The sequence below is a fragment of the Pteropus alecto genome, unplaced genomic scaffold (assembly GCF_000325575.1).
Source record: "Pteropus alecto unplaced genomic scaffold, ASM32557v1 scaffold587, whole genome shotgun sequence".
Taxonomy (NCBI): Eukaryota; Metazoa; Chordata; class Mammalia; order Chiroptera; family Pteropodidae; genus Pteropus; species Pteropus alecto.
In genome coordinates, this window is record NW_006439816.1 from 152,771 (window position 1) to 179,190 (window position 26,420).

Consider the following 26,420-nt stretch of genomic DNA (forward strand, 5'->3'; position numbering starts at 1 on the left):
GGCGGTTCTCAGAGATGGTTGTTCTGTAACTAATTCTGCTGTGGTTGTGAGAGGTGAGCACAGCGTTTACCTACTCCGCCATCTTGACCCCTAACTTATGCAGTTTTGTTTAAATCATCTAAGAAAAAATGAGTAAAACATTTGTTTCTGTCATTTACATTTACCTATGTAATTAGCTTTTCTGGTCCTGTTCATTTTTTTCATATGGATTTGAGTTTAAGTAATTTTTTTTTAGCCTGAAGGAATTTTTTTTTCTTTTAAAAAAGAAATAAATTCCCTTAGTACTTTTATTTGAGTCCGAATTTTTCCTCATTATCTTAAGATAGTTTTTCTGGATGTAAGATTCTTGGTCGTCACGTGTTTTTCTTTTAGCACTTTGGATGCACCATGCCCGCACTGCCTCTGGTGTCCATTGTTTATCTTGAGAAATAACCCGCAGAGTTTCTTGGGATCACTTGTATGTGATGTGTCGCTTTTCTCTTGCTGTTCTCATAATTTTTGTCTTTGCTGGAAAGAACAAAGCATTAATAAAATAAAGAAGATCTAGATAAATCGGGATAAATACTATATCCATGAAATCAGAAGATGCAGTAACATTTGTGATACTGTAATTTGTAAGATTTATATTTATAAGATATATATATATATATGTTCATCCAGATGCCCAAGATATACTTGTCTTATATATTTGGTCTCTGTCCACAATTCTTGGATCACAGCTCCTAGAACTCTTGGAATTTTCTAAGTGTTGAGAATAGAAAAGGGGTCTTTTGTTATGTTAATATAATTTTTAGAAAGCGCCTAAGAATGGGGCATGGTTGCCAGGAGACCCGACCATGTGATTAGAGGGCTGGAACTCTTAGTTCTATCCCCAACCTCTTGGGAGAGGAGAAGGGCTAGAGATTTAATCAGTCCCCAAAGGCCAATGATTTAATTAATCATCTCTCTCTTTTTTTTTTTTTTTTTAAAGAAATCTCCAGAAAATCCCTAGCGGGCAGGGTTTGGAGAGCTTCTGGGTTGGTGAACATGTGGAGATGTGGGCAGAGTGGTGCCTGGAGGGGGCCTGGCGGCTCCGTGCCCCTCCCCACGTACCTTGCCCTATGCGTCCCTTCCATCTGGCCGTTCCTGAGTTACAGCCTTTTATGATAAACAGTGACCCAGTAAGTAACACGTTTCCCTAAGTTATGTGAGCCGTTCTAGGAAATTAGTCAAACCCAAGCAGGGGGTTTGGGGAACCTCTGATATATACCCAGTTGGTCAGAAGTACAGGGGACAGCCTGGACTTTCGATTGCCATTCAGAGTGGGAGGGCTCATTGGAACCTCCAATCTTTGGCCAGCTGGTCAGAAACACAGATAACTGGGACTTGTGTCCGGTGTACGAAGTGTGTGTGTATGTCGGGGACAGTCTTGTAGGACGGAACCCTTGAACCTTTGGAATCTGGCTCTTTTTCTGGTAGACAGCATCAGAATTGAGTTGAATTTTCAGACACCAGGGTAATGTGAGGGATCCCCCCACCACCACCACCACCTACAGTGGACTTGGGTGTGAGAATCCAGTTTAATGTATAATCTCCCTAGTTTTATCTTGCCGACATAAGAAACACCAGTCCACACCAGTAGAGCATTTTTATGAGTTTATTTGAGCCAACCTGACAGTTAGGAAGCAAAATCTCAAGAGATTGAGAAAATGCTCCGGGGAATGGCCGTTTTGCAGCTTCTTTTTACATTAGAATCAAAGGAGGAGAAGTAAGGAGGGTTACACGAAACCCTTGGGTGGGAGATAAAGGAAGCCAGAGAAGGCAAATCGGGGAATCGCTGGGGCTGGATGAAAAGTAAAATGGGGAAACACATACTTCTGTTTCTTGGGTGGGTACAGGAGAGAGAACAATTAACATTCACAGCTCATAGAGATGGTATTCAGGGAACTAGATACCAGTGAGGGGTTCTGTGGTCTCCTGCTCTGGTGGGAGGTTGTACCCGGAGGGGTCTGGAAAAGGAGATTACTCTGGCATTCCAAAGGTCTGTTATCTTAGATGCACAAAGACAGTAGATAGGCTCACTTTGACTGACCTTTGTCAAGGAAGCTACAGGCCCGGAATGTGGCTCCCTGCCAGGACTGGATTTAAGTTAGGAATTTTGATGTTCAGACCACCTTATGTGGCTACATTCAGTCTCTGCGTCTGTAGGGCCCGCCATGCAGGCCGCCTCTGAGCTTGTCAGGTTTAGTATGTGGCCCCCCTTTTCAGTGTCACCCTAGTCAAAATCTAAGCAACCTCTTTTTGCGGATATTGCCAAACTTATTCTAAAATTTATGTAAAAACAAAGAAACTAGAATAACCTAGTTTTACTTCTGAAAATAGTAAAAGAAGTTTGAAAGCTCACACCACCTGATTTATACACTTACAGTAAGGATGGAGTAATCAGTACTATGTGGTTTTGGTGAAAGGAACCGACAGTCAGTGGGAAGAGTCTGGGAGTAGACCCGCGCACATCTACTTAATCATCTCCACAGGGCTGGAAAAGGCCAATGTAGAAAAGATAGTCTCTTTAACAAAAGTGCTGAAAAAGTTCGAGGACCACATATAAAGAACCTGTGAACTCATACCTTGCTCCTTATACAAATCTTAATTAAAATGAGTCACAGAGAAACTATGTGACATCTTGAAGGAAACAGGGGAAAACATGTATTTTTGGAAACAGCACCAAAGGCACGATATTAATGCTAACTGAAAATTTTGTTTCTTAAGGTAACTGAAAATTTTGTTTCTTAAGGGAGTATGGCATTTTTTGAAACAGACTTTATTTTTCAGCGCAGTTTTAGGTTCATAACAAAATGGAGAGGATTTCCCATATGTTCCCCACCCCACACATACATTACCTGCCCCCTTATCAGCATCCCCCCCGACAGTGGCACATTCGTAATTTAGAACCTGCACTGACACGTCTTCGTCCAAAGTCCGTAGTTTACCTTAGGGTTTCTTGCTGTCCTACCTTCTGCAAGTTTGGACAAATGTATGATGACATGTGTCATTAAGATACCATGCAGAGTCTCTGCTCTAAAAGTCCTCCTTTCCACTTATTTATCTTCCTTCCCGCCAGCCTCTGGCAGCCACTGATCTTTTTACTATCTCCATAATTGTGTCTGTTTGCATCTTAGTCGTGGTTGTTTTTGTTGACCTGTGTTCCCTGATTCTTCATTTATGTCGAAATTGCGCAAGGATTACAATATAGATACCTTGCAGTCACTAACAGTTTATATAGTTTTAATGTTTTACCACTTCAAGCAAAATAGAAGCTTTTACATTCATATAGATCTGGGTTTTTTAAGATGCCTTGTGTTTTACATTTACGTAATTTGAAAGCCTACTAGTCTGTGTAAAGGTTTTCTTTTCAAGAGTCAACATATTTAAAAGAAGTTAAAGAGGAAGAAATAGTACCTTATATTTATTCATTTACCAATTCTCTTGTTCTTCATATCTAAAGACACTGGCTTCCCCTGGTTTTCATTTACCTTCAGACTAAGGAAGGCTTTGACATTTCATCTCAAATCTGTTTGAGATGAATTCTCTTTGTTTTTCTTTATCTAAGAATGTGTTCATTTTGCCTTCATTCCCAAAGGGTATTTTTCTAGAGAAAGAGCTGTTAGATGATGGCTGTTTTTCTTTCATCACTTTAAAGATGTTTTGCTCCCATCTTTGCCCTCCATGGTTTCCGATGAAAAATTTGCAGTTATTTGAATCGTTTTCCTGGTATGAACGGTGTTATTTTTTTATAGCTGTTTTCTGTGTTTTTGTTTTTTAGCAGTTTGACCATGGTAGTTCTGAGTGTGGTTTTCTTTTGGTTTATCTTGTTTGGGTTTGCTGAGGGGGTTGAATATGCGGATTTGTCTTTTATCAGATTTGGGACCTTTTGGATTGGTATTCCTGCAGACATTTTTTCTGCACAATTTTTTTTTTTTTAATCATTCTGGCACTCTGATGATGACTTGTATGTTAGACATTTCGGTATTGCCCTATAGGCTCTATTGGTTTCATTTCAACCTTTTTTGTTTTTCTGTTGCTCAGATTAGCTAATTTCTCTTGATATCTTCGAGTACAGCCGCTCTCTTTTCCGGTCTCCATTCTGTACTGAGATCTCAAGTGAATTTTTAAATTGTAGATGCTGTAATTTTTAGTTAAGATTTTCAAATTGCTTCTTTTTAAGTGTTAATAGGGGTAAAATATACCATAAAATTATTCACCGTATGTGCACAATTCATTTATTTTTAGTAAATTTGTATCATGTGCTGCCTCACCACAATCAGACTTGTACATTTCAATATTTCCAGACATTCCTTCAAGCCCATTTATCGTCGGCCCTGTTCCCATTATCAGTACCGGGATCCCACTGAGCTCTGTCTACGAATTAGCCTTTTCTGAGTATTTCGTGTAAATGAAACATGTAATATTTATTATATTGAATTTGGCCTCCTTCAGTTATTAAAATCTTTTTGAGGGTCATCCTGTGGTAGCAAATGTCACTATTTCCTTCCCTTTCTCGAGGTGAACATTACTCAGTTTTATAGGTACACATCATTTTTGTTTCTCCATCGAGCACTCAACAGACAGTGGGATTCTTTCCCTTTTTTGTTATCCATCAATGCCGCTATGAACATTGATGTAAATGTCCTTGTAGGTTCCATTTGCTTATTGTTCATTCACATATATTTGGTGGGATATCATTTAAATCTTTTCTCCATTTCTAATTTTTTCCTCGTATCTGTTGAGGTAAGAAACATTCAAACCTGAAGAGAATTTTCATGAATTTCTTTGAGCCACTCTGACTACGGTTGCCTGGGAGCAAAATCTCAAGGGACTGAGAAAACGCTCCGGAGAGCGGCAGTTTTGCAGCTTCTTTTGTCCATTAGAATCAAAGGAGGAGACGTGAGGGGGGTGGTGGTGAGGGGGGTTACACCACGTCCACTGGTGGTGGATTAAGGGGGCCAGAGCCCGAGGGGTCTGCTGTGAAGGGGGCTGACTCTGGCATTCCAAGGGTTTGTTATCTTAGATGCTCAAAGACAACAGACAGGCTCCCTTGAGGTAAAGACTGACCTTCGTCAAGGAAGCTGCAGGCCCAGGATGCCACTTACCCGCCAGGACCTGCTTTAGTTAGGAATTTTTCTGTTCAGATCATCCCATGGGGTTAATTTTGGTCTCTGAGTTTGTAGGGGCCGCCCCTGAGCTTGTCAGGTTTAGCATGTAGCCCCTTTTGTCCACACATCATAGGAGGTCTATGTGTATGTATTTTGGACACAAGTTGTTTTTCAGAAATGTAATCTACAAATATTTTTTTCCCACTACTTGGCCTGTCTTCATCTATTATAGTGTCCATCGAACGTTAAAATGTTCAATTTTGATGTACTCCACTATGTCAGTTATTTCTGTATCTTATCTTTCATTGGTGCTATAATATCTTGATTGCTATAGCTTTAAAGCAAGTTTTAAAATATAGTAATGAAAGATCTACTGCTTTGTTGTTTTTTAAAATTGTTTCGGGTATTCTGCATCTCTTGCATTTAGGATCAACTTGCCATTTTCTACAAAAAAATTCTCTTGAGCTTTTGATATGGATTGCATTAACTTTATAGATCAGACTGGCAAGAGTTGTCTTCATAATACTATTGTGTCTTCCAACCCATGAACACAGTTTTTCACATATTTCTCGCCATTTATACATTTCCTTCAATTTCTCCAAGCAGTGTTTTGTAGTTTTTAATACATCTCTTTTGTTAAATTTATTCTTCAGTGTTTCATTCTTTTGGATGCTATTCAGAACAGAGTTCTCTTAATTTCATTTTTGGATAACTTATTGCTAATTACAGAAATACAGTGGATTTTTAGACTTTAATCTTGTGTCCTATTACTAAACTTCTTTATTAGTTGTTTTATTAAGGATTCCTTGGGATTTTCTAAGTATAGGATCATATCACCTGTAAAAAAAGAACACTTTTACTTCTTCTTTTCTAATCTCATTTTCTTTCATTTTTTTCCCCTTAATTACCACCTAGGACTCACATAATGTTGAGCAGAAGTGGGAGTGGCATCCTTGTCTGGTTCCCTTCAGGCGAAAGCATTCACTCCCTGGCCATTAAGCATAATAGTAGCAATAAATTTTCCTAGATTAGGTTAAATCAGTTTCTTTTCATTCTTAGTTTTCTGAAATTTTTAAAGTCTTCAGTGGGCTTCGAATTTAGCGAAGTGCCATTTTTGTGTTCCTTGAGGGGATTGTATGGCTTTTCTTTTTAATTCAACCTATGAACTACATTGATTGGTTTTCGAGTTGTGAAGCAGGCCTGCATTTCTGGGATAAACCCTATTTCATGAAGATTCCTTACCTTATGTATATATCGTTAGATTAGATATGGTACAATTTTGTTAAGAATTGTTACATTTTCTTTCATGAAGGAGATTAGTTTGTAGTTTTCTCGTGATATCTTTGTGAAGTTTTGGTATCAGGGTGATTGTGGCCTAATTCATTAAAATGAATTGGAAAGTAATACCTGTTCAATTTTCTGAAATAGTGTTTGTAGAATCCATATTATTTCATTCTTATGTTTGGTAGAATTCACCAGCGAATCCTTGGCCTAAGGTTTTCTTTTTTGGTAGAATTTAAACCTTAAATTAAATGTCTTTCATTGACATAGGGACATTCAGGTTATACATATGTGTGAATTTTTTCGTTTCATTTCAGTCATAAAATTCACTTATTTGTTTTGTATCTATGTAACCTCTGGTGATGTCACCTTTCTCATTTGTGATAGTCTCGCTTTCTCTATTTGTTTCCTGATTAGCCTGGCTAGAGGTTTATCAATTTTATTGATCTTAAAGATCCACATTTGACAAAGGTGCCAAGGGCATTGAATGGGGGAAAGGACAGTGTTTTCACAAGTGATGCCTGGAGAACTGGATATTCACATGTAAGAGTGAAATTATACCCTTAACTTCGACCTTATACATAGAGTAACTCAAAATGGATCAATGACCTAAAATTATAAGGTGAAATTCTAAAACTCTTAGAAGAAAACACTGCACAAAATCCTAACGAAATTGAATTTGGTGGTGATTTCATGAATGATACCAAATGTACTAATGAAAAAATAAATTGGACTTCATGAAAATTAAGAAATTTTGTGCATCACGGGATACTATGAAAGACAACCCCAAAAATGAGAATATTTTCAAAACATGAATATTTTCAAAACATATTAAGAGAGGAGAGGAGGCATCTGAAAAATGCAAAGGTACGGGCTTGCAGAAATGACTGACTCAGCAGGTTATAGATTAACCACACCCTATAGATCTCTAAATGGCCTTCTGGAAACTCTTACAACATCTACAAGACAAACAAGCTGTAAATAGATACAGGACCAGTGGTCTGGGAATTCCTTCCCCCTTGCAGCCCCCACCTGGAACTCCCCCTCCCCATCCTGAGTCATGAGGTGCACGAAGAACCTCAGACAAAGGACTCACGGACTCACGTGCCCCTTGCATGGGCACTACAGAGGCATATAAACTGTAAGAAATCTAAGCAGGAGGAGCCCGTGCTCTTGTGCTGTTGAGCCCCACGTGCTCCGCTGGCTAATAAACTCTCCTTCCTCTAACAAAGTCGTCTGAGCGTCCAGTTTCTTCAGTGGGTGTCGCTTCCTGCAACAGTATATCTGATGACAGATTGATATTTGGAATTTGTAAGTACTACCTAAAACTCAACATAAAGAAACAAAGCAATTCCAAACTGGGCAAAAGACTTAAGTACACATTTCTCCAAAGAAGATACACAAATTGTCACTCAACATTATCAGTCATTAGGGAAATGTAAATTAAAACCACAGGGAGACGCCCTTTCACTCAAGGATACCCATAACTAAAAATAAAATAATCGTTGGCCAGGACATGCAGAGTTTGGAACCCTCGTGCGTTGATGGTGAGAATGTAAAAAGGTGCAGTTGCTGCGTAAAACAGTTCGGCAGTTTCTCAAAATATTCAACATACAATGGCCATAAAACACAATTCCACTACTGGGGGTATATCCAAAAGAGTTAAAAACGAGGACCTCATCCTTAATCTGTACAACATTCATAGCAGCATTATTCACCATGTCCAAAAGGTGGAAACAACCCACAATGGAACATCATTCAGTTGTAAAAGTGAAGTTTTGATATGTGATATAACATGGGTGAGCCTTGAAAACATTATACGTAGTGAAATAAGCCAGACGCCTATGACAAATAATGTATCCTTCGCTTTTATGACATACCTAAAATAGGGAAATTCATAGAGACAAAGTAGAATAGAGGTTACCAGAGGCTGGGGGTTGGGGAGGGAAGGGCAGGCAAGTCTTTGTTTAAGGAGTCTGGAGATTTTCTTAGGATTAAGAAAACATTTCAGATACTGATTTTGTGTCGATGTTTACAGAACACTGTGAATGTATTTAACACCATTGAATTGTATACTTAAGAAATTGTTAAAATAACAAAAATTATATTTTACCACAAAAAATTGAAGGGGAATTTAAGGAATTTCAGAAATGGAGAGAATGTTACTAGTAGATCTGCCCTTCAGAAACTGCTGAAGGGGGTTCTTTAGGCTACAATTAAAGGATACTAGACAGTAATCCAACTCCATATGAATAAATAAAGAACAGCGGGAAAGGTAACTGAATATTTAAATTTAAAAGCTGGTACTTTATTTTTGGCTTTTAACTCCTTTCCCCCCTGTATGAATTTAAAAAAAAAACAGTTGGAAAAAGCAATAATTACAAATCTTTGTTAACGAGAACACAACATAAAGATGTATTCTGAGGCAATAATAGCATACAGATTGGGAGGGGAATGGCGATAGTGAACTCCATCTGCCCATCATACAGGGATGAGAAAGGAAAGCCTCGTATCAGAAACAGACTCAGATGCAGAGAGCATCTTCATGGTCGCCAGATGGGAGCGGGGTGGGGGGCTGGGTGGAAAAGGGCAAGGGATTAAGAAGTACGAATTGGTGGTTACAAAATAGGGGGAGGTGGAGTACAGCACAGGGAATATGGTCAGTAATGTAATGACTGTGTAAGGTGCCAGGTCGGGACACTAATCAGGGCGTCACTTCTTACATAAACGTCACACCACTATGCTCTACACCTGAAACTAACATAACATGATACCGAATGTCAACTGTCACTGAAAAATAAAAACAGATAAAAGAACCTCCCCCCGCCCCCAGAGACTTTCTCATTCAAATACAGAGAAAATGTGAGGCCAAAGGAATAGGTAGAAAGTTTGAAAGGCAGACAGGAGCATTGTAGAAGGTCCTTCATGAGGACCCAGCCCATTCCTCCCCAGGACTAACTGCAGGGCTCCTGATTCCTCCCTCTGAATCATCCTTTTTATCAGGATCATCCTTTTATACCACAGATAGCCTGCAGTTTCCACTGTAGTTTTTGTAGCCTACTCTCTGCTAGTAAGTGATGGAGGTCCAAAGTCCTTTTTATCTTGTAGTGTTTCTGTCTGTTGAAAGTTGGTGATACCTCTGGAAATATAATCATTCTTTTAAAATAGTATTTGGTCTGCTAGGAATAAACACCACACCTTGAAGTCTCTTTGAATTAAGTCCTTTAAGCTAGTCTTCCTGGAAATATAATCATTCTTTTAAAATGGTGTTTGGTCTGCTAGGAATAAACACCACACCTTGAAGTCTCTTTGAATTAAGTCCTTCTTTAAGCTGGTCTTCCTGAAACTATAATCATTCTGTTAAAATGGTGTTTGGTCTGCTAGGAATAAACACCACACCTTGAAGTCTCTTTGAATTAAGTCCTTCTTTAAGCTGGTCTTCCTCTCAGAGGGTCATACAATCAAATTTATGTTTCTTATTAGCCCTGTTGTTTGATGAAGAAACTCCTGGGCACACCCTTAAATTCTTTACAGTGCCTTTTGTCCAACTTGATTTTCTGAGATGCAGCCTCTTATCTTTCTGATGCCTTAACAAAGGGTTTAGAACCCTACCCTCAGCCTCAGCCCTGCTTGACCGGAGGCCCCGCCTCTAGTCTTTACTTGGAAGACATTTCTTTAACGTGGTTTGCCTGCAGGGGAGACAGAAACTTTCGAACCCATTAGCTAAATTCCTTCATGATTAATACTTCTCTTTCTAGTTTCTCTCCTCTCTCATTTCACTATAAGCTTCAAGAAACCAGGTAGCAGCTTTAACGCTTCGCTCATTTTCTTCTTTCCTTGTTATTTTAGGCAGCAACATGTATGTGTTTTTTTTTATCAGATACATGATTTGCAATGATTTCTCCCAATCTGTAGCTTGACATTTCCTTTAGTGTTTTTTTCCAAAGTTGTATTTAGGTATAGTTAACATAGAATAAAGTGCATATGTATGCATTTATTTACTTAAATTAGTTTCAGGTATACAGTATATTGGTTAGACGTCTATATTGTTCATAAAATAATTCCCCCAATCGCTCCCTCCCTCCCCTGGCCCTCCGCCCAGCCATCATATTACTGCTGACTGCATTCCCTGTGCCGTGCTCCCCATCCCTGTGACCACTATCAACTACTGATTTGTACTTCTTTAACCCTTCACCCCATTCTCCCAGCACCCCCCAACCGCCCTCCCCTCTGTCACCAAATTGTCCACTATATTTGTGAGTCTGTTTTTGATTAGTTCTTTTTGTTCCTTAGATTCCACATATGAGTGAATCATATGGTGTTCATCTTTCTCTGTCTGACTTATTCACTCAGCATAATAACCTCTAGGTCCATATATTTTTTATTTTTACATTGTTAATTGTCCTAAAAGTTCTCATCTTATTTCTATTTTTAATAAAATATTTCAGGCATATAGTAAAGGCCTGCCTTGCTCCCTCCCTCCATCCCTCCCTTTTTTTTTCTTTCATTCCCCACCCCCGCCCCGCCCTTTGGCCACCATCCATCCCTTTCTTCTCTATATCTGTGGGTCTGTTTCTGTTTTGCTTTCTTTATTCATTTACTTCTTTTAAGATTCCATACATAATTGAGATTATATGGTATTTGTTTTTCTCTGACTTATTTCACTTAGCATAATACCCTCTGGGGTCATCTGTGTTGCAAATGGCAAGATTTCTATTTTTTTTAATTAATATAATTTTTACTTTTTGGTTATAGTCATCGTACAATACTCTATTAGTTTCGGGTGTACAGCATAGTGATTACACATCCATATAAGTCGCAAAGTAATCACCCCAATAAATCTAGTGCCCCCTGACTCCGTACGTAGTTATTACAATATAATTGGCTATATTCTTTATACTGTACTTTCTATCCTCTATGACCGTTTTGTACTTCTTAATCCTTTCCCCGTTTTTCACCGGCCCCCCCAACCCCCCTCTCATATGGTTACCCTCAAAACGTCCTCTGTATCTACAAATTTGTTTCTGCTTTTTTAAAATTTTGTTCTTTGTATTCCACGTGAAGTGAATCCAAAGAACAAAATTCGTCTTCTTCCGTCTGGCTTACTCCACTCAGCACAGTGCCCTCTAGGTCCATTGCGAAATACCTCTTTCTGTCCATTACTTTTAGTGTGTGTGGGCCTTTTAATCTGCAGTGAGTCTTGTAGGAAGCCTGTGGAAGGGTCTTGTTTTCTTATCCATTTAGCCACCCATGGAGCATTTAATCCATTTACATTTAAAGTACTTGTTGATAGATATATAGTTATTGCCATTCTTTATTCATATTTTTGACACATATTTTTTTTCCTCTTAAAGAAGTCCTTCCAACATTTCCTGTAAAACTGGCTTGGTGGTGATGAACTGCTTTAGCTTTTACTTGTCTGGAAAGCTCTTTGTCCTTCCATTCTAAATGATAGCTTTGCAGAGTAGAGTCATCTTTGTTATAGGTCCTGGCTTTTTATCACTTTGACTATTTTGTGCCTTTTGGAATCTTCTGGCCTGCAGAGTATCTGTTGAGAAATCGGTTGCCAGTCTCGCTGGAGCTCCCTTGTAGTTAACTATTTGCTTTTATCTCTTGCTGCTTTTAAGATTCTCTCTTTGAATTTAACCTTTGGCATTTTAATGATGATGTGTCTTGGTGTGGGCCTGTTTGGGTTTATCTTGTTTGGGACTCTCTGAGCTTCTTGGGCGTGTATGTCTACTTCCTTCACCAGGGTAGGGAAGTTTTCCATCATTATTTCTTCAAATAGGTGTTCAATCCCTTGCTCTCTCTCCTCCTCCTGGTGCCCCTATGGTGGGAATGTTGTTGCGCTTGATGTTGTCCCAGAGGCCCCTTAACCTGTCTTGTTTTGGATTCTTTTTTCTTGTTGCTGTTCTGAATGGGTGTTTTCTGCTACTTTAATCTTCTAAATCACTAATTTGATCCTCTGCTTCATCTAAGCTACTATTAATTCTTCCTAAGTCATTCTTCATTTCAATTATTGTATTCTTCATTTCTGACTTGTTCTTTTTTATGTTTTCTATCTCTTTGTTAAAGTTCTCATTCAGTTCATCTCCTCCTTTAAGAGTGTTTGGATTTCTTCAGATACATATCCAGAAGTGGAATTGCTGAGTCATAAGGTGGTTCCGTTTTTAATTTTTGAGGACCCTCCAGACTGTTTCCATACTGGCTGCAGCAATTTGCAGTCCCACCAACAGTGCGCGAAGGTTCCCTTTTCTCTACATACACACTAACACTTGTTACTTGTCGATTTATTGATGATAGCCATTCTAACAGATGTGAAGTGGTATCTCATCGTGGTTTTAGTTTGCTTTTCTCTGATGTTTAGTGACATTGAGCATCTTTTCATGTCGACCATTTGCATGTCCTCTTTGGAGAAATGTCTATTCAGATCCTCTGCCCATTTTTTAATTGGACTCTTTTTTTTTGGTGTTATGAGAGTTCTTTATATGTGTGTATTGGATTACAAGCCTTTATTGGATATATCATTTGCAAATATCTTTTCCCATTCAGTAGGTTGCCTTTTCATTTTGTTGATGGTTTTCTTTACTGTGCAAAAACTTTTTAGTCTGTAGTTCTATTTGTTTATTTTTTCTTTTGTTTCCCTTGCGTAAGGAGATATATTTAAAAACATATTGCTAAGAATGATGTTAATGGCTTTACTGCCTATGTTTTCTTCTGGGAGTTTTATTGTCTTTGGTCTAACATTTTAGTCTTTAATCCATTTCGAGGGTTTTTTTATATATATATGGTGTAAGAAAGTGGTCTAGTTTCATTTTTTTGCATGTATCTGTCCAGTTCTGGCAACACCACTTATTGAAGAGACTGTCTTTACCCCATTCTATATCCTTCTCTCCTTTGTCGTAGATGAATTGATAATATAAGCAAGGATTTATTTCTAGGTTCTCTATTCCATTGATCTATATATGTATTATTATGCAGATACCATACTGTTGTGATTATTGTTGCTTGTAGGATACTTTGATATCAGGGAGTGTAATACCTTCCACTTTGTTCTTTCTCAAGATTTCTTTGAATATTTGGGATCTTTTGTGATTCTGAGAGTATTGCTATTGGTATTTTAATAGGTATTGCCTGAATGTGTATGTTAGTTTAGATAGTAAGGATGTTTTAACGATGTTAATCCTTCCAATCCATGGGCAAGGTATGTACTTTCACATATTATACTGTTCAGTTTCTTTCTTCAGTGCCTTATAGTTTTCAGAATGCAAGACTTCACACCTTTGGTTCAGTTTATTCCTAGATATTTTATATTTTCTGAGGTAGTTGTGAATGGGATTGTTTTCTTAATTTCTTCTGTTCGTTCGTTATCGGTATATAGAAATTCAGCAGGTTTCTGTATATTGATTGTGTATCCTACAACTTCACTGAAGTCATTTATTCTAATAGGTTTTTGGTGGAGTTTTTTAGTGTTTTCTATATTGAGTATCATATCATCTGCAAATAATAAGAATTTTACATTTTCCTTTATGATTTGGATGCCTTTCATTTGTCTTGTCTGATTGCCATTGCTAGGACTTAACAATATTGTGTCGAATGGAAGTGGTAGCCGTGGGCATCCTTGTCTTGTTCCTGATGATGTTAGAGGAAAAGCTTTAGCTTTTCAACACTGAGTATGGTGTTAATGTGGATTTGTCATATATGGCCTTTATCATGTTGAGGTATGTTCCTTCTATACCGACTCTATTGGGATTTTTTTAATTATAAAAAGCCATTGAATTTTGTCAAATGTTTTCTCTGCATCTATTGAGATGATTTTACGGTTTTTATTTTTTATTTTGTTAATGTTATGTATCACGTGAATTGGTTTATAGATATGGAACTTAATTGACATAGAAGAAAGTTAATACGTTTAAAGTGTACAATTTGATGTGTTTTTACATATGCGAAACTGTCATATTCAAGATGATGAGCATCATTATCATCAGGAGAAGTTTCCTCATGTCCATTTGTAATGTCTTCCTGCCACCCCTCAACAACACCCCTATGTATCCAGTAGTAATCACTGAGCTGTGTTTTGTTCAGTACATAATAGTTTGCATTTTTAAAATTATGAAAGTGGTCTGCGGCCACGCCACCCTGAACAAGCCCGATCCCATCTGATCTCGGCAGCTAAGCAGGGTCGGGCCTGGTTAGTACTTGGATGGGAGACCACCTAGGAAGACCAGATGCTGTAGGCGTAAAAAATAAAAAATAAGGAATTGTAAGCTGACAAGGTCCTTGCCGTCTGTGAGGTCAACCAAGGGTTGGCTCGCCTAAAAAAAAAAAAAATTAAAATTATGAAAATGGAATAGTATAAAATATAGTCATTTTTCTTTTGGCTTTAGTTATCCACATTTTTGGGGAGATTTGTACATGTTGCATGTATCGATATGGATGTAACTGTTAGGTTTGTTGGAATAAAGAAGAGAGACCAGCCTTGAAAATTCCCAGGGCAGATCAGATCAAACCAGTTTAGACTTACAAACAAAGCTTCGTTTAGCTTATCGTTCAAGACTAACTTGATCTGGGTCGTTTCTCGCTCATACCTGTGGAAATCATGAGCAGAGCTTGAGCTGTTTCCCAAGGTCGATGCAGGGAAACCAGTGGAAGTTCTGATTAGAACCAGCTTCCGGGAAGAGGAAACAGAAGGAGCAGTTCCGTCCGTTACGCCCCCCGAGTTTCACGCCGTGTTTCCGTCCCGGTGCCCCCAGTTTGGAAGCTATATGCTCGGCGCGTGCACAATAAAACTTTACTGATTACTCCTTTGGTGACTTACTGGTTCTATTTCTGTCGTTTGTGAACATTTGACAGTTAATGGTGTCAGAAATGGAATCCAGCGAAGACCCATCCAGTGACCGTGAGACCTGGGAGCGACCAGATGTTGCTGAGCACAAAGCTTACCCTTTGGGCCGACCCCGGAGTGTGCGTGGCAGTCTCTCGGGATCTGATCTCTGCTCTGCCTGCCGAGCTCTCCAGCTTTATGGTGTCCACTTGATTTCAGTTCTGCTTTTGTTTATTAGAGCTTCCGGGTAAGTCACCCTATTCTGTTCAAAAGGAATGAAAATACGTCATTCCCTGTGTCTTGGAAAACAGACCCATCGCAGTTAGGATGAATCGGGGAATCTGAAGGCCAGTACGGGTTCCACCTGGTTTTTGGACAAGACCATGTGTCTCTGTGGTAAAATTACTGAACTTTAGAATCAGAGTGGCCATTTTGAGGAACTTTTATCTTAATAAGTCCGCTTTGAGGGGCAAACCTCTCAGAGACAGTGATATGCAGAAGCTACTAAATGACAAAGTGCCTGAAGAAACAGCTCTAAAAGGATCCTTACAGCATGCAAATAAAAAAACCTTTAGTAAAAGACTGGTCATTTGAGCAGGTCATTTGACCTAATCTATCGGCCAGAAACACGATTTGGATCCAGCTATTCCTTTGAGTTTTGTACCTGAGACACGGCTAAAATTTTTAAAACAAAACTATAAGATCTCTATTTGTCTGACTGTATGTCTGTGTATATATGTTATAGGTATGTGAGATTTTTCTATCTCTGAATCGTATTGCCAAAATTAAATTGTAAAGAGCTGTATTTCATTGACTTAAGAAAATCAGGTTTACTCTTAATAATATAAAAACTAAGCCAAATGTTTCTTAAGTTTACATGATCTGGGATAATCTTTAATAAACAAAAGGTAGTTTCAGTTTTGTGGTTTAATAAAAGCAGGCACATCATCAAAATTTGTCAGCAAGGAAAAGATAATGGTTCACTGTTTAATGTCTAATCCAAACATAATTGTTAAAAAATAAGCAATTTAAATAAATAAGTGAGATCAGAGTTCATACTAAGTTATACTAAATAATGGATATTTATTGAATATCTAGACAATTTCCAAATAAAATAAACTTTAAATGCTAAGTATAAGTTTAAGTTATCTTCTTTTGGCTTTTTAATTTATCACAGAGAAACAGAACATATTTTGATCTGTTGATAAACATGCTTTCTGCCACATTGAAAAATTATTGAAGAATATACTTCTAAAAAATTTGAAGCGTATTTATAAGTTTATCTACTATAAGATGCTAATATGTGATAGGCAATTCGCAATTGCCTGCTTCCCAATTTTCACTTGAAAGCAAAGATTACAAAAGCTCAATATGGACAGGCAGAGTATCTCGGTAGAAAAATAAAAGTAATAAGAAACAACCACACAGGGATTTTAGAACTTAAAATTACAATAAGCAAATAAATTACTCACATGATGGTCTCAGTAGCAGAACTGAGATGAGAGAGTCAAAACAATCAGCGAAATTGAAGAAAGACCAACAGCAGTTATTCAGCCTGAAGAACAGAGAGAAAAACATTGGAAAAAAAAGTGAAGAGAGATTCAGGGACCTGTGGAACAACGCTTTTAATTCTAAAATTTGTGTCATCAGAGTGCATAAAAAATATTTTAAAAATAATTACTAAAAGTTTAACAAGGTTATCGAAAAATATTTTAAAAATATTTTTAAAATATTTTAAAAATAATTACTAAAAGCTTAACAAGGTTATCGAAAGACCTGAATACAGATTCACAAAGCATAGGATACTCCAAACAGAATAAGCTTTAAAAAAAAAAAAAACCCAAAACCCATCCATATATATAATTAAACTGATGAAAACCAAACATCAAATCTTGAAATAAGATAGTGAAAAATGATGTGTTACACATAGCAAAACTTTGAAAAACTGGATTCCCTTATCAGAGACCATGGAAACCAGAAGACCGTAGAAGAACATTTTTGCAGTGCTTAAAAAAAAAGAAAAGTCAGGCAGGAATTTTATTTCCGGCAAAAACATCCTTTAGGAAGGAAAGTAAATAAAGATTTTTTAACAATAATTGTTTAATTTGTCAGCAATAGTTGGCATACAATATTTGTTTTATTTGCAGATGTACAGCATAGTGATTAGACATTTATATGATTTATGAAGTGATCACCCCAATAAACCTAGTAGCCACCTGGCACCATACATGGTTATTACAGTATTATCGACTGTATTCCCTATGCTGTACTTTACGTCCCGTGACTATTTCGTAGCTGCCAGTTCCTACTTCTTAATCCCTTCTTTTCACCCACTCCCCACCCCCCTCCTATCTAGTAATCCTTAAAATGTTCTCTGTATCTATAAGTTTGTTTCCGTTCTGTTCGTTTGTTTATTTTCTTCTTTAGACTCCACTTGTAAGTGAAATCATATGACATTTGTCTTTGAGTTACTCCACTCGGCACAATACCCTCCAGGTCCATCCATGTTGCAGATGGCAAGATTTCATTCTTTTTAGGACTACTATTCCATTGTGTATATGCACCACCTCTTCTTTATCCATTCACAAACTGATGGACACCCAGGCTGCCTCCTTATCTTGGCTGTTGTGAATAATGCTGCAATGGACATATGGATTCACATGTCCCTTTGAAGTAGTGCTTTGGGTTTCTTCAGATAAACACCCAGAAGTGGGATCACTGGGTCCTTCTTTGACTCTTCTTATAGCCTTTGTTTTAAAGTCTGTTTTGTCTAGTGTAAGTATTGCTACACCAGATTTTTTTTCATTTCCATTTTCACGAACGTCTTCTCCATCCCTTTCAGTCTGTGTGTGTCTTTCGATCAAGTGGGTCTCTTGTAGGCAGCATATGGAAGGGTCTTGTTTTCTTATCCATCCAGCCAACCTATCTTTTGATTGGAACATTTAATCCTTTTTCATTTAAAGTGATTGTTGATAGATATTTAGTTATAGCCATTTGATTAGTTATATTCTTGATCTTTTATTCTTTTATTTTTAATTTTTTTTTGGCATTTATGCAATTTATAAAGCGATTCCCCCTGTTACTCTAGTTCCTATCTGGGACTATACATAGCTATTACAATAAAAATATTTTGAAATAAAGGAAGACTAAGAGAATTTGCAGTCAGCAAACCTCTAAAAAATATTGAAGAAAGTTATAACAGAAGAGAAATGATCCCAAAGGGAAACTTGGAATGTCAGGGATAAAAGAAATTTCAAAATGTCAAATATCTGTACAAATTCAGTAGCATATTTTGTTCTTTTATATTAAGAGTCAAAGCAAAAGTAATATTTTCGGAGGAGTTTTCCTTGGCTGTGGTTGGAATGCATGTGAGTCTAATGTAAAGGAGAAGGGTCTCCGACTGCTTTTACTCAACATAGTATAGCCACAGGATTCGTACCAGAAATAGAAATAAAAGGCATCCAAATGGGAAAGGAAGAGGGAAACTATCACTCTTCCCAGATGACATGATGCTATGTGTATGAAATCCTAAAGACTCCCATTAAAAAATATTCAAACTAAGAAGATTGTAAACTACACACGTGCGTTTTAATCTGAAGGGTAGCCACTATGAAAACTATACAAAGAAATTCCCAGATACCTAAAGATATATTAAAATGGAATACTGAAATGTATTCCAGTAAACACAACAGCACTGTAGACAAAGAAATAGTAAAATGCAGATCCACACAGCAGCTTTTCGATACATGCATTAAATGTAAATGGTCTTAAACCCATGAATTAAAAGAGATTTTTCAAATGGATAAAACGAAGCACAGTAACCAACTGAATGCTGTCTACAAGGAACCTTTAAATATAGGATCTGTAAAAGTAGAAAAAATGTAAGAACTTTAAGTCTGACTGTGTTTTATTTCCGGGTAAGAAGCAAGTCACCTCCACCTGTCCTCGCCCATTACTTGCAGCTGTGAAACCTACACAGCTGTTGGAAGACTGAAAAGTAAATAACACCGAGTGGAATGGGAAGCAGCGGTGACACGTGACGTTGTATCCATCGTGAGTACATAATCTTTCTTCGGCATCTTCCCGGCTGGACTAAATCCGTGGGTGTCAGCATTGGCCTGCACTGGGGGACATCCAGGAGATGGCACCTAGTTCTCATTTGAACCGTGGGAGGAGAACTCGTAAAGTCAGGCTGGGGTGAACCTCCTGATCGTTTCGTCTATTCAATCTTCTCGTACCCCAGCCCTCAAGACAATCCCAAGCTGCCAGTAGAGGTCATTAGGACAAGAAGAACACGGTGCCCAGAGGACCCTAAATTCTGAGATAGTGGAAGTTTCCATTCCGATCCGAGGAACTGCGGTCCTAAGATGGCGAGGCCAACCCTCCGTGTTTTCGCTCTCATTCCGCTACTTGGCTCCAGGGACCGTACTGATCACCGAGGACCAAAAATAGGAGTGCCAGGTAACCAGAAAATACTGGGGAGAGTGTGGAGACCGGAAGCTGGGGAAGTGACACCTCGTGCTGCTTGCACAGCCCTGGGCTCACCCCTGAGCTGTGTGAATGGGTGACTGTCCCTAGAATGCGTACTGTTACTACATGCGGACCCGTGCAAAAGCCCCAGGCTGAAAGTCTGTAAGCAGAGGACAGAGAAGGGCCATGAGAGGGGCAGGCCACTGCAGTCCGGCCATTGACAGGGGTCATTAAAGGAAAGTCTCATACGAAGTGTGCCCTGTGTGGCTGCAGGATGAACTGGATGTCCTCCGTGTCGCTTGACACGCGCCAGAGAATGATGTAGGGTAAGAGGGATGGCGACAGTCACGGGCACCAGCCGCTGAGTGCTGCGGGGTGCAGGACATTACTTGGCGTGCTTGGGTCAGGACAGCGTCCTGTTCCAGGAAGCAGCGTGTAGCGGCAGGCGAGGGAAGGCCGCTGGTGGATGTCACAGTGTGCATCCGTTACGGCCAGTTTCATCTGGGGACGTTGTAAGGAGCAGCCTCCACTCTGGTGGGTTCCAGCTCCGGGTCCAGCAGCAGTCTCACCGTGGGACAGTCTCCCCCACACTCCGCCCCTCGTCACCGGCTCTTACAGTCTCACGCACCCCCTGCTCTGCGAGCTCACCTGAGTGGTAAGTGCCTTCACCAGCATGGAGGTGGCACTTTTAGTCACCGGTTGACCTCATTCATGACAGTTCACAGCAATAGTACAGGCATATGCAAAGGGGAAAAAAAAGACAAGTGAAATAGTCCAAGTATTAGTGACAGTTTTTTTTCATCACACCCCCCAGGAACTGAGCCGGTGTTTTAACAGGTCATCTAGGCTTCGAGTTGGTTCACGCAGGGAGTTTAGTGGACTTTTCAGATGTGGTAATGACAAAGACGTCATTAGTACACTCGTCAGCTGTGAAAACACAACATTTAGTTCACATGCTGGCACCGATGCCACAGGAACGGCAGAAGTCTGAGGTCGGAAAGACAGGTATTTAGCAGGGACTTGAGTCGGGAGGTCTTCTCTTCTGTGAGAACCCCTGGTGGAGCCAGCTCCGTGGATGTCACCGTGGCTGCAACTTCGGGGGCCTGGCAGGCAGTGTGCGCCGTGCGCACTGGCCTAGCCGGCGGAGTCGCTCTCCACAGTGAGGACGGAGACTTTCCGCTCCAGGGGTTCATAGGCTGTGAAAGCTGTCTACACAACACGCAGCAAACAATGCACTTAAAGCACACCACAGAAAACACTCTCAAACAGCAACCATAAGAAACAAGCAACCTCCAATGATTGGCAGAATATTTGAAAGACCCTGGAAAGAACATGCACAAATGACAGAGGCATATAAAAACATGCTCGACATCGTTAGCCCTTAGGAAAATGCAGCTGTCACGATGGCAGAGTTAAGTAGTTGGCTTTTTACTATAAAGTTAAATATACATTTACCGTATGAGCCACTAATCCCATTCCTGAGTATTTATCTTAGACAAGGGTCTAGAAAACTTTTCCTGTAAAGTACCAAGCAGTATATATTTTAGTCATCGTGGGCCAAGTAGTCTCTACCACAACTACTTAACTCACCATTGTAACATGGAATAAGTTATAGAAAAGATATAACTGGATGAGCATGGCTGTGTTCCAACAAAACTTCTTTTACAGATACTGAAATTTGAATTTCATACCACTTTCATGGGTCAGGAAGTATTTTTTAATTTTTTTTCCAGCCATTTAAAATGTAAAAACTATCGCTAGTGTTTTGGCCACAAAACAGGTGATGGGCCAGATGAGGCCTTCAGGCCATAGCTCGCTGACCCCTCTCAGAGGAAAACCTTTGCTCTCACTTTTAAAACAGCTTTATTTGATCACTTCATAAAGTACATAAATGTCTACCCATTATGTAGTATACTTGAAAGTAGTATAAAATAATATCGAGTGTCCACTCTAGCTGAAAACTTTTTTAATTTCAAAATTAAAAAAAAAGAAAAGCTTTATTTGCTACTGCCAAACCTGAAAACAGTCTAAATGTCCTTTAACTGGTCGATTGACTTTTAAAAAGTGGTAAATCTATGCAATAGAAATACATTCTATAAAACTTAATAATAAAGCTCACAATTGACCATTGACTAGTAGGTATTTTAAGAATTTTAAAAATTTGTGATGGACGGTTAAGGATATTAACAAAGTGAGAAAAATTGTGAGGTCACCCAACTCTGATTGCACTGTAGGGTTTGTCTTTATCAAACAAATGTAAAAGAACTAGTTACGGTTCAATTTGAATGAAACTGCCTGCTATTGTTGGTTAACTTCGATCGTTAATATTTACATTCCTTTTTTGAGCCTGCCTAGGTCTTAGGCTCAATAAAGGCCTGAGATACTGACAACCGATTTGTGTGTTTTCTTCTGGCTTTTTTGATGACTGTGTCTACTGCCTCATCTGGATTCATTAGCAATATCTAGAAAACTTGCAAAAAATAAGCGTTTTGTGTTTTTCATAGAGACAGCACGGAAAGTATTCCTGTTGATATTAATGAGGAAATTAATTTTGCATAATTTATTTCAGTCTAAGTAAAATGTGAAGAATTGGAAAGACAATACCAACATTGGTGAAAATACGAAGTGACTGGAACTCTCCCGTACTGCTATTGAGGATGCAAAACAGGGCAGCTACGTTGGGAACTGTTTGGTAGTTTTTAACATAAAGGGAAAATACACTCCCGTAAAATTCCGTCATTCCATTCCTTCATATTTACCTAGGACGAATGGAAGTAATTGTCCATAAAAGGATTTGTGTATAACATCGATTGGTTTACTTTGGCAGAAAACTGCCAAAAAAATTCCATAATACTAGGCAAATTTGAAATCATGTATTGCAAGATATAGGGGGAGGCCATCGGGAAGACGTGACTTGCCAGGTGACCCTCGAGCTAGACCCGGGCAATTGGAGGTCCCCCACCGCCTCCCCATCCTTGGTCCTTGGCACGTGCATCTGCTTGCCTTGGCCCCAGAAGCTCCCGCAGGGACAGGCTTGTAGAAACGTGCTGTTGAGACCCGGACTGTGCGTGTGACAGAGCCCAGTGAGGGCTTCTACACTAACTTTTAAGGTTCGGCGGGAGGGTGCAGAACGCTACTCGTTTTCTAGCTGCCAGAGGCTCATTAAAACTGTCATCTCTAATCTGCCTCTTCAGTCTCTCCCTGCTCTCCTCCTGTGGGGGCCAGTTTCGGATTACACCTGGGAAGCTCCTGGCCAGTTTGTAAACCAACAGTTGTTGAGTCAGCCAGGACACCAAAGATGAGCTTCGGGATAGAGGCATCCGAAGGGAAAAATGACACGTTGGCCATCGAACTCTGTGCGGGGAGGAGTAGCGCATACGTCATGGTCGTGGGCCACCACGTGAGTATGGGGATGCTCTAGAACCACTCGCTGCTTCAGTGGGCTTGTTTGAGGAACCGTGCACAGCACACTGTGGCAGAGGTCAAACTTGCAAAAAGCATCAGTCAAACAATGACTGTAGAGGACAGAAAACTTAAAATGACATGGTTACGGGTCTGATGATAATGCACCCACGGAAGACGAGCACCGAACTGACTATTCATTTAGTGCCCGCCACAAGCAATCCGAGTTTCTCTGAAGGCTCCGTCTCAGGCTCCATCATAAGCTACACCGTTGTCCATCAGACACCCCTGACCGTATACATTTCCTATCTTCATATCAATGGGGAAACCTGAAAACATTTTTCAGTCGACTGACATTTAAGTGACTTGCTTATACAGTTTTAAAACAGCTGTGTTCCTTGCAGTCTCCCATAGGGCAAGGCATCAAGTATTTCAGAAGGCAGCCAGCCATATGCTTCCCTTTATACTTTCTAAGACAGTTTAAGTTCTAATGCAATTTAAAAATCAAATTGTCAAGTCGTCTTGTTTTTACTATTATTTTCATAAGTGTAGAGCAGGGGATACACCTCACAGTGTGCACTCTTCCCGACTGTCTACCATGCTCATAAAACCTTTGCGATTGATTCTAACACGCACATCAGTGCGCTTGGCGAGCATATCAGGAGGAAGATGGCGAGCGGGAAGATCTCATGAGAGCCGGAACACTGGAGAAGACAGGGAGCACACTCACTCCCAGCCCTAGCTCTGTAGACTCGCGGTGATTTTCGTATAAGCTCCAGAACATTTGCTTTACTATTAGGAATATATGTATAAAAAGACAACATCGCTATGTCCTTATTTGACATAGATTCCCATGTAATTTCAACACACCAAACTCAGCTTAGTTGAATATTTCTCTCTCGTAAAGAGAAAATGCATCTTTTGAGGTGTTCCGGGGTCCCATCGGAACAACCCAAAGCCATTTCTAGGTTAAGAAAAAGTCTTTTTCTGTGTCTCCATCTGTCTCTCTGTCTCTGTCTCTCCCACTCCTCTGCCCCTTTATAATTTGAACCCTGGGAAGTGTGTCAACCCTCCTTGACTGAAAAGAGCACGTATCATTATGAGACAATATTGAATTATTCATTTACGCAAAGTGACAAAAAGAGACATCAAACATAAATACTGGTTAGCATAGCATAACTTTACTTCTCAGGATTGAGAAGACTGTTCTTAAGTAATCAAGGACCTTATTGACGCAACAAAAGACTGTTGTTATATTCTGTTATAATAAAACAGAATCTGCTTTCTAGGTAGAGAACTTTTCATAGTATCAGTGGCCTACGAAAGGTCCAAGAAACCCTGCCCTATTCAGCAGGGAGAGAAAACCGAACTAATTACACCCGGGCTTGCTTTCGATATTTAAATTCATTTACCTAATTAAATTTATTTCAGTCTTACTCAGTTAAACTACGTGAAACTTCCTCAAGATTTTTCTTTCCGAATCTACAGCTTCCCCATTCCCCTTCAGTTTGCCTCTTCCTTACTCTGAAGCCATCAACGTTAGCACAAATCACTTCAATTTCCTTCAAAGACGTAGCTCTATATCCCATTCCTTCTATTACCGCAAATAGTTTCTTTCTACCTTAGGTAGAATTGTCAACCCTGAGAAGCCTCAGTTTCTAGTGGCGACTAAAAGTAAGCAGTTCAGTGCTCTTCAGACTGGCAAAGTCGGGGACGCATTTCATAATCCTCAGAAACGGGCTCCTTCGTCGGCAGGCACGTTACGGGTTTTGAAGGCATCCTTCTAGTGGGGCAAAAGGCCGTTCGTTAACAGACCCGAATCCATCTGTCAGCTTCTCTGTACTAAGAGGCCAGTAGTGAGTGAACTTAGATTAAGTGTTTCAGAATTTCGTGTTATTTCAGAATATCTAGAAAGTCAATAATTGTTATCGTTTAACTTAGTGAAAACTCTAAGGTTTCAAGGTAGCGTCTTGAGGGAACTGAAGTGGTAAATCAGCCACATCCAGAGACTGCAGTATGCTGGTCACCCTGCAGCCCGGCCACCGGCCACCTGCGCAGCAAAGGATTCCTGCCGGGGTTGCTGGCGGCCACTTCCCCACACCCTGAAGGGAAGAGAGTCTTGAAGTGGCGCCTACACAAAATGTTGTTCATTCCCTATGGCCGAGACTAGGAACCGCCAGCAGCAGTTCAGGCCGCATGCCACCTCCCCGTCCTCCCTGCGCCCAGAGCAGAGGACACGGGCAAACAGTCTGGACCGTAAGTCGGGAACAGGCACGACAAACGCTGACTTCCCAAACGCTCGGGTCCCTCTCAGTGTCTCTCGCTCCCTTCATCTCGACTGTCTCTGTCCCTCCGAGTCCCTCTCAGTCCCTTGACTCTGTCTCCCTCACCGCCCTCACCGCCCTCGTCTCCACTGTCTGTCCCTCAGCCTCTCACTGTCCCTCTCACCCCCTGCCTCTGAGAGGGGACCACGCTCTATGGAGCGTCACCCCTTTTCTAATTCTTTTCTCTCGACGACGGCGCGTGTGTGGAATTCTTTCTAGAATTCTTTCCACACTCTCCGCCAAACCCTCTTCTCAGTGCAGGCCTTGGTCTCCCCCGACTCGGGGGAGTTTGCCCGGTCCTGCCTCAGAGTTACCAGAAGAATTTGGGAAGCTGTGGTTAAGCATGGACATAGGTATCATGTAATTATTATCACTGAAAAGCTTTATCAGCCTTTTAGTTACATCCATTTATTCTTAATAATTCTATATGATTTCAAAGTTAGTTATTACCCAAGCTATTTTCATGACAGATTTTGTAAAAAGGTAATATGAACTTATGAAAATAATTAATACCTTTCTTCCCACCTTCCGAGTTCTTCTAATCCAATTAACAGAGACAGATTAATAGGAGAAAATCCAAATTTTGAGATGTGTGTGGGGGGAATTCATATAAGCACGAAAATTCCAAAGATAGTGAAGCAACATTGGGTATGTCAAGACATTTCTGGAGAGAAGAGAAGGGGTGGCGGTGGGGTGTTTAGAAGTGAGAACGGGCGATTTACAGGTAGTCGAGAATTCTTGCTGGGCGCCTGGGAGACAGTGGGGCTCAGGGGGCATCTAGCTAACTGGCTAGGAGTCTTCCTGACTAATGCCAGGGCGAAGACCCTTAAGAGGATTAAGCACAGACCTCGTTCTTTTATTATTATTATTATTATTATTATTATTATTATTAATTTCTTAAAAGTTTTCAACTATATTTTCCCTGCTATTCTTTCAATCCTTTACCCCATACACAAGTGTTGAAACATATTGCAAAGGTGAGGCTGG

The 26,420-nt window shown here is 39.8% G+C and overlaps 2 long non-coding RNA genes and 1 pseudogene across 13 annotated transcripts in view; 2 read left to right on the forward strand and 1 right to left on the reverse strand.

The window, feature by feature from the left end:
- Nucleotides 1-26,420, forward strand: part of LOC102883931 — a 61,689-nt gene that overhangs the window by 10,451 nt on the left and 24,818 nt on the right. For 5 of the 11 annotated variants that reach the window (XR_001517338.2, XR_001517337.2, XR_001517340.2 and 2 more), the window contains 5 exons: nucleotides 971-1,160; nucleotides 15,267-15,484; nucleotides 19,163-19,290; nucleotides 19,481-19,698; nucleotides 22,902-23,107. This is a non-coding gene — a long non-coding RNA (uncharacterized LOC102883931). Of the gene's footprint in view, nucleotides 1-970; nucleotides 1,161-13,988; nucleotides 14,135-15,266; nucleotides 15,485-19,159; nucleotides 19,291-19,480; nucleotides 19,699-22,901; nucleotides 23,108-26,420 lie in introns of all 11 variants that reach the window. The other 6 variants (XR_003047843.1, XR_003047842.1, XR_003047847.1 and 3 more) reach the window with 6 other exon arrangements.
- Nucleotides 14,535-14,653, forward strand: LOC112484009 (annotated as a pseudogene).
- LOC107196028 overlaps nucleotides 15,376-26,420 on the reverse strand; it is a 57,924-nt gene continuing 46,879 nt past the window's right edge. The window contains exons 8-9 of one of the 2 annotated variants that reach the window (XR_003047854.1): nucleotides 16,710-16,792; nucleotides 15,376-15,499 (exon numbers count right to left, since the gene is read on the reverse strand). This is a non-coding gene — a long non-coding RNA (uncharacterized LOC107196028). Of the gene's footprint in view, nucleotides 16,793-26,420 lie in introns of both variants that reach the window. The other variant, XR_003047853.1, reaches the window with a different exon arrangement.